Raw genomic sequence first — 10325 nt, 5'->3', positions numbered from 1 at the left:
GATTTTACGGGGCTGCCGAAAGTACGCTGAATCACGTCAATGTGAACTACAGAATGTTGAAACAGCTGCTCCAGTAGAAGGATTGAATAGCCCGATCAATCAATCCCCGATGGAAGGGGAAGTATTGGAATCACAAATGAGGTCATTAGTGAAGGATTGGCAGGAAACCCAGGAAGAGCGGGATGAATATGAACGCATGAAGAAGTCTCTTCAGGAAAGATGTCTAGGGAGGGAACAACAGTCGGCTAACGTCCAGTTGGGTAAGGAAGAAGTAGCAGGCCCTCTCGCTAGACTAGCTCAGGACGACACCGAATATTACCATGACCTGTTGAGTGACACGGAATATTACGATGACTTGGTCTGCCCAGCTTGTGATGAAAACTCCCAAAGTGCAGAAATCAGGATGAAGCACTTAAAGTCTAAGGAACATAGGGAGATGGTGGCGCTACAGCTGGCAGCGGATAAGGGAGCCCCGAGAGTCTCCAAGAAGCAGAAAAGAAAAAGACGAAGCAGAAGACGATAACCATCTAAATCATTATCACTTCTATCAGATCATGCACGTGGGCCCTACGAAGGGGGCCAAATCAGTTGGAAAGTGGGAAAAATTACCAAGGCAGTCCAGCTGTTTGTAAAAGTCAGCACTGCTGGTTCAGCAGGACGGAAGTTCAAGCTGTTAAGCCAAGGGAAAGACTATTGGATGAGTCACGCTAGAAATGTGAACCGGCTACACCACAGAGATGTTGTTCAGACCGAGTCAAGACCAGAGACTGAATCTGTGAACTGTTCCCGCAGAGACTGAATCTGTGAACTGTTTCCCGCAGAGACTATATCTGTGAATTGTTTTACATGAAGTTGATTATATGTTATGTTTAATGGGGAATAAGTATGTTGTAAGCTAAAAAGGGAGGATTGTAGTGTATGTAACCGTTCACCTTTAAGAGAACTATTTTAGGGTGGCACTACTTTGTTTGGCTTCTGTATACTGTAATACCGACGGTGACCACACCAGTATATAAGTGTTGTGTCAGGATTTATTGGGCAGATTCGCCCTGACCTTCGAATAGTAAAGTCCTGTTTTAAGTTACTCTGGTAGTCTGTGTATTAATTAACCAAACAACTCACAGACTTTACAGGTAATATGGTAATCATGGGGGACTTTAATCTACATATAGACTGGGCAAACCAAATGTGCAGTAATAGTGTGGAGGACAAATTCATGGAATGTATGCAAGATAGTTTTCTAGAGGAACCAACTAGGGAGCATGCTATTTTAGATCTAGTATTGTGCAACGAGAAAGGGTTAATTAATAACCTTGTAGTAAAGGGGCCTTTAGGGAAGAGTGACCATAATATGATAGAATGTTATATTGAGTTTGAAAGTGACTTAGTTAAATCCGAAACTAGGGCCTTAAATCTAAACAAAGCAAACTACATAGGTATGAGGGGTGAGTTGCCTAAAGTAGATTGGGAAACTACATTAAAAGGTATGACAGTGGACGAGCAATGGCTAGCATTTAAAGAATTAATGCATAATTTACAACAAATATACATTCCTTTAAGGCACAACAACCCCACAGGAAAAGTGGTCCAACCGTGGCTCACAACAGAAGTTAAAGATAGTATTCGATCAAAGGAAGAGGTTTATAATGCTGCCAAAAAGAGTAGTAAGCCTGAGGATTGGGAGGATTTTAGAATTCAGCAAAGGGGGAACCAGGAAATTGATAAAGGGAAAATAAAATGAGAGTAAACTAGCGAGAGACATAAAATCAGACTGTAAATGCTTCTATAGGTATGTAAAAAGAAAAAGATTAGCAAAAGTAAATGTGGGTCCCTTACAGGCTGAGACAGGAGAAATTATAATGGGGAATAAGGAAATAGCAGAGAAATCAAACAATACATTGCGTCTGTCTTCACGGAAGAAGATGCAAAAAACTTTCTGGAAATAGTGGTCAAGCAAGGGTCTAGCGAGAATGAAGAACTGAAAGATGTTCGTATTAGTAAAAAAGTATTACTGGAGAAATTAATGGGACTGAAAGCTGATAAATCCCCTGGACCTGATGGCTTACATCTTAGGGTTTTGAAAGAGTTAGCTATAGAGATAGTGGATGCATTGGCTGTCATTTTCCAAAATTCCATAGATTCTAAAACGGTTCCCGCGGATTGGAAGGTGGCAAATGTAACTCCACTATTTAAGAAAGGAGGGAGAGAGAAAACGGGGAACTACGGACCAGTTAGCCTGACATCAGTAGTAGGGAAAATGCTTGAATCTATTATTAAGGACGTTTTAACAGGACACTTAGAAAATAATAATAGGATTGGGTAGAGTCAACACAGATTTATGAAAGGGAAATTGTGTTTGACAAATCTGTTGGAGTTTTTTGAGTTTGTAACTAGCAGAATAGATGAGGGGGAACCAGTGGATGTGGTGTATTTGGATTTTCAGAATGCATTCGATAAGGTGCCACACAAGAGGTTATTAAACAAAATTAGGGCTCATGGGATTGGGGGTAATATACTAGCATGGATTGAGGATTGGTTAACAAACAGAAAACAGAGAGTAGGAATAAACGGGTCATTTTCGAGTTGGTAGGCTGTAACTAGTGGGGTAACGCAAGGATCAGTGCTTGGGCCTCCGCTATTCACAATCTCCATCAATGATTTGGATGAGGGGACCAAATGTAATCTATCCAAGTTTGCTGATGATACCAAGCTGGGTGGGAATGTAAGTTGTGAGGAGGATGCAAGGAGGCTTCAAGGGGATATAGACAGGATAAGTGAGTGGGCAAGAGCATGGCAAATGGAATATAATGTGGAGAAATGTGTACTTATGTACTTACACAAAAGCAAAATACTGCGGATGCTGGAAATCTGAAATAAAAACAGAAAATGCTGGAAATACTCAGCCGGTCAGGAAGCAACTGCGGAGAGAGAAACAGTTAACATTTCAGATCGATGACCCTTCGTCAGAACCGGAAAAGGTTGGAGATGGAACAGGTTTTTAAGCAAGTGCAGGGGCAGGGAAAGGGAGGAGGAGAGGAAAGAACAAAAGGGAAGGTCTGTGATAGGATGGAAGGCAGGAGAGATTAAGAGACATTAAGAGATGGTGCAAGATGGTAATGGGACAAGTTAAGAAACAAAAGATGGCTCTAGATGAAGTGTAAATGGCACTGGCAGAATGAAAGACAGTTGCCATGTGGGAGAGAGAATTTTTTAAAAAATAAATGGGGAAAAAAGGATGGGGCCGAGGTTATGATCTGAAATTGTTGAACTCTATGTTGAGTCCAGAAGGCTGTAAAGTGCCTAATCTAAAGATGAGGTGCTGTTCCTCGAGCTTACGCTGAGCTTCATTGGAACAATGTAATAGGCCAAGGATGGTGAGGTCTGAGTGGGAGTGGAGCGGTGAATTAAAGTGACAGGCGACCGGAAGCTCGGTCACCCTTAAGGACTGAACGGAGGTGTTCCGCAAAGCGGTCACCCAATCTGCATTTGGTCTCCCCAATGTAGAGGAGACCGCATCGTGAGCAGCGAATACAGTATACTACATTGCAAGAAGTACAAGTAAATCGCTGTTTCACCTGGAAGGGGTGTTTGGAGCCTTGGACACTGGGAAGGGTGGAGGTAAAAGTGCTTATGTACTTGCCTGGTTTCTGCCGGGTGGGTAGGATTGAAATCACCCCCATGGTCTGCTTTTCCAACCCTCTTCAACTACCCCTACTGCACCTGCCCTTCCCCCTCCCCCTCCCCCAAAGTTCATGGAAGTAATTGAATCAGATTGGTCAGAATATGAATAGATATTCATGCCACTCTGCCCCTCTTTAATAGAGCGTTGCCTCAAGCAGGAAAAGGAGAATCTTAAGGCTAACTCTATCAAAATGCATAGTAAAGCTATTGGAGTAAATTTTGAGACTACAGAATTTATGACCAGAAAAGTGAGCACGCTGACCAACCTCTGCAGTTGATTTCCCCAGTCCACCCTCCTGTCAAGTGAGACTCTACATCAGAATTGCAGGCTTGCAAAATTTACACGCTTCAGTCTGTCACAATTTTGCTGGTGTCCTTTATGTTTGGGAACATCTCCTGGTTTCCAGACACATGAGACAGCTTTTGAAGATTAGGCCATTTATTCCCACAATAGAAGAGGCTTCAGGCTGCTCCTGGTTAAATGAACTACTTTGAATCAATGACTTCCTAACTTTTATGAGAAATTGCACATTTGACTCTAGTTTCAACTCTAGGACACTTGAGATAAAGATGCTTGTTTTGAACATACTTTATCCTAGTGATACAACAAATTTTGGGTGAATTTTATTCTTGTATCAATAGGAACTCGTTGTTGATTTTTATCTGGCATCTTAGCCATATGCAATTAAGTATTGGTTCCATTTTGTGAATGCTTTCAAGATTTCTGGACTATACTCAACTATTACTGGCCAGCATTGTAAATGACTCCTTTTGCCCCATCAAAACTCTAGTGCCATGCCCATGGGATCTTTTATGTTGACCCAAACAAAGTCTTGTTCAAAACATGGCATCTCCAACAATGGTGCACTCATTTGGTACTGTTTCTGTCCTGGTGAAAGTCCCTAACAATATTTTCAGTGACTGAATGCACAGCATGTTATCGCTCCTTATCCTGTGAATGCAACCACAGTGCATCATCCCTTTTTGTCGTCCTCAGTCTCTTCATGGTGTTTGGCACAGTTGATTATCTTCCTATATTGTCTCCTCTGTTGCCCAGCTTTGTGGGATTGCCCTTGCCTAGCTCCATGTCCCAATGCAGCCAGCACATCTGTAGCAGTCGATTCTCCCACTGTGGCATTGTTACATCTTGGAATTGTGAATCCACCCTTCGCCTCACTCATCTTCCTTATCTGCATCTAGAGAGTATCGGTTTGGCTCAGTGATCGTCAGAAGGTTGTAGGTTCAAGCCCAACTCACATCTTCAATATAAATCTAGGCTGGGGCTTTAATGCAGGCTTGCGGGATTGTTGCATTATCAGAGGTGCCATTGTTTAGATGAGACAATAAACCAAAGCTCCATCGGCCTGTTCAGGTGGCTGCAAACAATTCCATCGCACTGCTCAAAGTATCCTGGTGTTCTGGCCAACATCCAGTCCTCAACAATAAGTAACTGGTCACTTTACTCGTTTGCTGTTTATGGGAATTTGCTGTGCACAAATTGGCTGCTACGTTTGTCTATATAATCAATGTGCACGCTTTTAAAAATAATTAATTGGCTGCAAAGCACTTTGGGGCTTCCTTAGGATGTTGAAAAGTGCCCTATACATGCTGCCTCTCTGCAACTATGTGGGGAGGGGCAGGGTGTTAGTCTCCAAATGCATGTTGATACTAAGCTCTATCACATCACTTCTTCCATTAGCACTAAGTTGCAGATGAACTAGAACTTCCACCAATTGAAGACTGAAACCATAGTTTTTGACTCACCAAAATCTCTAGTCCTTTGGCACTGGCCACTCACTCAGGTTGAACCAGGCACGACCTCTGCAGTCTGCTTGACCCAGAGTTGAGCTTCTAATCCTGTATCCTATCCATCATCAAGACCGCTTACTTTGATCAGCTGCCTCTGCCCCATCTCACCAACAAAACCCTTATCCAAACTTTTGTCACCTATAGACTTGATTTTTTTAACTGTCCTCCTTGCAAGCCTTCTAACTTGCACCCCCCATAAACTCCAACTTATCTAAAACTCTGCTACCCACATCTCATCCCACACTACATCCAGGTCGCCCCATCATTCAATGAAGGCAAGGTAATACAAATAGCATGCAGTTTCCATACTTCAAGTGGAAAAAGTTCCATTAAAGTAGAGATAGATAGTTTCTTTTCATGTGTGGGAAGTGCCTGGATTATTTGACAGCTCTCAACAGTGGTAGGATTGAAGTCGGGAGCTCACTATATAAGAAATGGCAGGTGCAGCCCCATATCTTATGCTGCAGTATTGCTGGGAATGGCTTCTGTTGAGATTCTGACTCTTGATTAAAAACTTAGTGAGTAATGCTAGTTTTGACACATATAAAAACTAATCATTGGATAAGGTACCAGAGGGCTACTAGTCCCTCAACAACCATGCAGCCAGCAGGAATCACTGCCTTCAGGAGCGGAGCAAAGAAAACTGGAAATTAAAAATCACCTCTTCAATCACATTGTGAAGTTCTCCTGCAGTGACATTATGAGGACACAGAGAACTGAGCAGTGCTACCACTCTCGATAGTTAAAGCTTATTGGAAGAAAAAGTGAAAATACAGTGGAATTTCCCACAATACTGCTGTATGTTACTTCTGAAATTAATACACAATCAGATGCTGTTCTTTGGAGCTCTTAAGGAGAGAATTGCTTTTCTGTATTTTTATTTTTCCGGTGATTTTTTAAGTGTGAATTTTTCTTCTGATTTTTTTGTTTTGTTTATTTTTCTATTGGGATTCGTACATTGGAAATGTTTCATTGGAAAAATAGTTGAATATTTTCTGCAAAATCACCAGAAAACTGACTGTATATAGTGACTCCACTATTCCTGGGCAGAATGGAGAGGATTGGATAATACTGTTGTAAGTGACCGGAAATTATTTTGCACACACAATTTGTAGCATGTAACTATCCCCCGCTCACTGCATTTGGCTGAAAAAATCACCCTGCTTTTAGCGGGAGACGTTGCTAGACAATTTAAACAACACTCTAGGGCTCGAATCTTCTCCCTTTGGGCTTCAACCTGGTCTGTTAGAAAACTCGCTTGCAAAACCAGGGATCCTTTATCTCCTTATAATCATGCCAGTCTATCCTGGTGCGGATCGCCAGAGAAATGGCCATTCGTCTGCTCCACAGCTCCCTGTCACACTCGGTCATGACTTCTGTTTGCTGCAGTTCATAGAGACCCTTTTTAAATAGACTCTGCTTGCTGAGTTAATAGACTTTGTTTGCTGTAATCCTGCCGTTAAGTCCCACTCCTCCATCAACTCATTGGCTGACACAGTGGTGTCAGTAGACACTCTAAAAATAAAAGACACCAAAAAAATGTTATTGAGTTTCCCTATAAACTAAATGCTGATAAGATGCTAACCAAGGCCTCGTCTGCCCTCGGATGGACTATTTGAAGAAGAGCAGAGGAGTTTTCCCCAGTTTTCTGGCCAACGTTTGTCCTTCAACCAACATCACTGAAACAGATTATCTGGTCATTGTCTCTTTGCTGTTTTTGGGACCATGCTGCGTGCAAATTGACTGTTGCGTTTCCTACATTACAATAATGACAGCACTTCAAAACTACTTAATTGGCTGTAAAGCGTTTTAGGACGCCCTGAGGCCGTGAAAGGCGCAATATAAATGTAAGTTTTTTCTTTAATTTATTACATGGTGGAGGAAAATGAGACTAAGGATTATATTCTTTTAAATAAAACCATCTACACAGTAAAATATTGATGATATGTTAGAATCTGAACTTGCGCACATTCCTTAGTGCATTAAAGATAGGCATACCAGATTACAATATAGAGGCTGTTTTTAATGTAAAGACACCCACTTGCATTCTTGCCAAACAAAATTAAAAACCAGAGCGTGTCAGGAAGGGACAGAATGTATAATGATAAAGGTAAAGTAGTAAAAGGGGTAAAAGCAGGAATAAATTGTCAGAAAACATATTTGAAAGTTCTTTATCTGAATGCACGCAGCATTCGTAACAAAATTGACGAGTTGATGGTACAAATAACTACACATGGGTATGATCTGGTGGCCATTACAGAAACATGGCTGCAAGATAATCATGACTGGGAACTAAACATACAAGGGTATTTGACAATTAGGAAGGACAGACAGGAAGGAAAGGGAGGTGGGGTTGCTATGTTAATCAAGGATGGAATCACTGCAATAGTCAGAAATGATATTGGGTCAAAGGATCAGGATAGTGAAATAGTTTGGGTGGAGATAAGGAATAAGAAGGGGGAAAAAGTCACTAGTGGGCGTAGTCTATAGGCCTCCTAACAGTGGCAACTCTGTTGGTCGGAGTATAAATCAGGAAATAGTTGGGGCTTGTAATAAGGGAACAGCTATAATCATGGGGGATTTTAACTTTCATATTGACTGGACTAATCAAATTGGGCATGGCAGCCTTGAGGAAGAGTTCATAGAGTGTATTAGGGACAGGTTCCTTGAGCAGTATGTAACTGAACCAACCAGGGGGCAGGCAATCTTAGATCTGGTCCTGTGTAATGAAACAGGATTAATAAAAAATGTCCTAGTAAAGGATCCCCTTGGAATGAGTGACCATAATATGGTTGAATTCCAAATTCAGTTTGAGGGTGAGGTTGTTGGATCTCAAACCAGCATACTGAGCTTAAATAAAGGAGACTATGAAGGTATGAGAGTAGAATTGACTAAAGTGGACTGGGAAAACAGATTAAAGTGTAAGACGGTACAAGAGCAGTGGTCTACATTCAAGGAGATATTTCACATCTTTCAAGATAAATATATTCCACTGAGGAAAAAGGGGAGTAAAAGAAAAGACAGCCATCCGTGGCTTAGTAAAGTAATAAAGGATAGTATCCGACTGAAAACAAGGGCATATAAAGTAGCCAAATCTAGTGGGAGGATAGAAGATTGGGAAGCATTTAAAAGCCAGCAAACAATAACAAAGATTAATTAAGAAAGGGAAGATAGATTATGAAAGTAAACTAGCAAAAAATATAAAAACAGATAGCAAGAGTTTCTACAGCTATACAAAAAGAAAAAGGGTGGCTAAAGTGAACGTTGGTCCCTTAGAGGATGGGACCGGGAAACTAGTGGTGGGGAACATGGAGATGGCAAAGACGCTGAACAAATATTTTGTATCAGTCTTTACAGTAGAGGACACTAAAAATATCCCAACACTGGACAAACAGGGGGCAATGGGGGGGGGAGGAGCTAAAGATGATTAAAATCACTAAGGAGATGGTACTCAGTAAAATAATGGGACTTAAGGCGGATAAATCCCCCGGACCTGATGGCCTACATCCTAGGGTCTTGAGAGAAGTGGTGGTAAGGATTGTGGATGCATTGGTGATTATTTTCCAGAACTCCCTGGACTCAGGAAAGGTCCCGGCAGATTGGAAAACTGCTAATGTAACACCCTTATTTAAGAAGGGAAGTAGACAAAAAGCTGGAAACTATAGACCAGTTAGCCTAACATCTGTGGTTGGCAAAATGTTGGAGTCCATTATTAAGGAAACAGTAACAGAGCATTTGGATAAACATAATTTAATAGGACAGAGTCAGCATGGTTTTATGAAGGGGAAGTCATGTTTGACAAATTTGCTCGAATTCTTTGAGGATGTAACATACAGGGTGGATAAAGGGGAACCAGTGGATGTAGTGTATTTGGACTTCCAAAAGGCATTTGACAAGGTTCCACACAAAAGATTACTGATCAAGATAAGAAATCACGGGATTGGGGGTAATATACTGGCATGGGTGGAAGATTGGCTATCTAACAGAAAACAAAGAGTTGGGATAAATGGTTCATTCTCGGGCTGGCAATCAGTAACTAGTGGTGTTCCGCAGGGGTCAGTGCTGGGACCCCAACTCTTTACAATCTATATTAACGATTTGGAGGAAGGGACCGAGTGCAACATATCCAAGTTTGCCGACGATACAAAGATGGGAGGGAAAGCAATGAGTGAGGATGACATAAAAAACCTGCAAAAGGACATAGACAGGCTAAGTGAGTGGGCAGAGATTTGGCAGATGCAATATAATGTTGGAAAGTGTGAGGTTATGCACTTTGGCAGAAAAAATCAAAGAGCAAGTTATTATCTAAATGGAGAGAAACTGCAAAGTGCTACAGTACAAAGGGATCTGGGGGTCCTGGTGCATGAAACACAAAAAGTTAGTATGCAGGTGCAGCAGGTGATCAGGAAGGCCAATGGAATCTTGGCTTTTATTGCAAGGGGGATGGAGTATAAAAACAGGGAAGTCTTGCTGCAGTTATACAGGGTATTGGTGAGGCCACACCTGGAATACTGCGTGCAGTTTTGGTTTCCATATTTAAGAAAAGATATACTTGCTCTCGAGGCGGTTCAGAGAAGGTTCACTCGGTTGATCCCGGAGATGAGGGGGTTGACGTATGAGGAAAGGTTGAGTAGGTTGGGACTCTACTCATTGGAGTTCAGAAGAATGAGAGGCGATCTTATCGAAACATATAAGATTGTGAGGGGGCTTGATCGGGTGGATGCGGGGAGGATGTTTCCACTGATGGGTGAGACTAGAACTAGGGGGCATAATCTTAGAATAAGGGGCTGCGCTTTCAAAACTGAGATGAGGCGAAACTTCTTCACTCAGAGGGT

This window comes from Somniosus microcephalus, chromosome 10 (genome assembly GCF_052327205.1).
Source record: "Somniosus microcephalus isolate GS21.2 chromosome 10, FLI_Smic_1.0, whole genome shotgun sequence".
In the NCBI taxonomy this organism is placed as follows: Eukaryota; Metazoa; Chordata; class Chondrichthyes; order Squaliformes; family Somniosidae; genus Somniosus; species Somniosus microcephalus.
This window is presented reverse-complemented; position numbering follows the sequence as displayed.